The 2,500-nt window shown below is 37.0% G+C and overlaps 1 protein-coding gene across 2 annotated transcripts in view; it reads left to right on the forward strand.

Annotated features, from left to right (window-relative positions):
- The first annotated feature begins 1,403 nt into the window (after nt 1-1,403).
- LOC122253639 (polyadenylate-binding protein 2-B) overlaps nt 1,404-2,500 on the forward strand; it is a 22,084-nt gene continuing 20,987 nt past the window's right edge. The window contains exon 1 of one of the 2 annotated variants that reach the window (XM_043016916.2): nt 1,404-1,542. The gene's annotated coding sequence lies outside the window, so the exon portion shown is untranslated. Of the gene's footprint in view, nt 1,543-1,676; nt 1,817-2,500 lie in introns of those variants that run through there. The other variant, XM_043016917.2, reaches the window with a different exon arrangement.

The following is a 2,500-nucleotide window of genomic DNA, read 5'->3' on the forward strand; positions in this document are numbered from 1 at the left end:
AGGAACAAGTCGCTGACCCAACTTACTGCTCTCAGCTTCACGTGAGTTTTTATTTCATTACTGCGATCATTTTTTTTCTAAAACGTGTAGGGGATTAATGCATTACATAGTTTGATTATACAGTGGTTTATTTGAAGTAAAATTATCTACACACAAACCTGCGCACATATATATATATATATATATATATATATATATATATATATATATATATATATATATATAATGTATATGTATATATATATATGTATATGTATATATATATATATATATATATATATATATATATACATATACATCACACATACATTATATATAATATATATATATATATATATATATATATATATATATATATATATATGTGTGTGTGTGTGTGTGTGTGTGTGTGCGTGTGTTTGTGTGTGTATGTGTGCATTTACACACACACACACACACACACACACACACACATACATATTTATATATATATGTGTGTGTGTGTGTGTATATGTGTGTGTGTTGTGTGTGTATATGTGTGTGTGTGTGTGTGTGTGTCTGTACACACATACATTACATATATATCTATATATATATATATATATATATATATATGTATGTATATTTATAATACATGCACACATACAAATGCACATGTGTTTGAGTGTGTATGTATATACATATATGTATGGGTATATATATATATATATATATATATATATATATATATATATATATATATATATATATAGAGAGAGAGAGAGAGAGAGAGAGAGAGAGAGAGAGAGGGGGGAGAGAGAGAAGAGGAGAGAGAGCGAGCGAGAGAGAGAGAAGAGAGAGAGAGAGAGAGAGAGAGAGAGAGAGAGAGAGAGAGAGAGAGAGAGAGAGAGAGAGAGAGAGAGAGAGAGAGAGAGAGAGAGAGAGAGAGAGAGAGAGAGAGAGAGAGAGAGAGAGAGAGAGAGAAGAGAGCGAGCGAGAGAGAGAGAGAGAGAGAGAGAGAGAGAGAGAGAGAGAGAGAGAGAGAGAGAGAGAGAGAGAGAGCGAGAGAGAGAGAGAGAGAGAGCGAGAGAGAGAGAGCGAGAGAGCGAGAGAGAGAGAGAGAGAGAGAGAGAGAGAGAGAGAGAGAGAGAGAGAGAGAGAGAGAGAGAGAGAGAGAGAGAGAGAGAGAGAGAGAGAGAGAGAGAGAGAGGGAGGGAGGGAGGGAGGGAGGGAGGGAGGGGAGGAGGATGTGACGGTACAAGAAGACAGGAAAGACGGGAGCAGGGAAAGGGAATGCTCATTACCCCCCCAACCCCACCCCACCGACTTTCAGAAGAAATTCAACCAATTGCTGAAAATTGTTATGGCGTATTTCATATTTGGCACACATATTGTCGATAATTACCGAAAATATCTGATAAACCGAAATAGGTCAGTAATCGCAAGACAGCCCGGTGTAAGACATATAAACAATTCAGTCGCCAGCAAATGCTCCCGGTGGCGTTAGTAAACAAACACAAATCCAGGGAGCTACTCCGCTGCACAAATATATCTCCATATATCTTTGACATCCAGTCTCCTGCGGTAAGTATTTGTATGGATGAACAACATCAAAGTCCTACCATGCAACTTTTTGTCCCGCAAGTCGCAGGATAGGGGCGGATAGACGAAAAAAATCCGTTTTATTTATAGTTTTCCCTCGGAAGTCAAGCTACGGACGAGTGGGTCACATCGCGTGAGGATGCCGCATACGTCAGTCGGCTCCCCTGTAAAAATTAATTTTCTCTCTTGATTTAAGCATTTTAGGCATCTTTAACTCCCGATTGGCCGATTTTCTCGCTCTTGGTATCTCGTAGAGGTAGGTGTTGTGTGCATGTGGTTGTGGATTGGTTTTGTGGTAAAAGAGGGGTTCTTAGGGGGGTGCTGGAGCTATGGGCGTGTAGGGAAGCGATCGGATCTCGATTTTTATTCCAATTTAGTTTTTAACATGACTTCCCGGTGATATTTGCTTCTCTGTTTGTATTAAGCGGAAGTTTGTTACATAATTTACTATAGTAGTAATTTCGATTTTTTTTTATTTTGAAAAAAAAAAAAAAAGGTTTTATGATGTATGTATGGTTTGGGCTCAGTATTTTCTACAATGTAAATGCATCAGGTATGATCAAATTGGATGGTTACTGCAGTTTCTAATGTGCTTGAAATTGCATTTTTTAAAAAGTATTATTTATGCCCCATCTACTAGTACATCTAAATGTTACAGTATTTGGAATTGGAGTGGTCTTTTTCTAGATCCAGTCACAAATTTAAAGTCGGTATGTGCTTTTCACTGCATGTTGGAATCCCATATGACAAAGCAAGAGAGATCAAGTAAAGGAAGCTGATGAAAATGTTTGTAAACAATATGGATTTACATCTATTATCTCTGCTTATTTTTTTGCAAGATAAGATTTTCATTTGGTAATACTTCCTGTTGCATTATGAACTTATTGTTGCAAGATTGAATATTTATCATCAGTTATATTTTCGAAATGGTATGTGTTTG

Source organism: Penaeus japonicus, unplaced genomic scaffold (assembly GCF_977035675.1).
Source record: "Penaeus japonicus unplaced genomic scaffold, GWHDUDI00000001_assembly GWHDUDI00000015, whole genome shotgun sequence".
Lineage (NCBI taxonomy): Eukaryota > Metazoa > Arthropoda > Malacostraca > Decapoda > Penaeidae > Penaeus > Penaeus japonicus.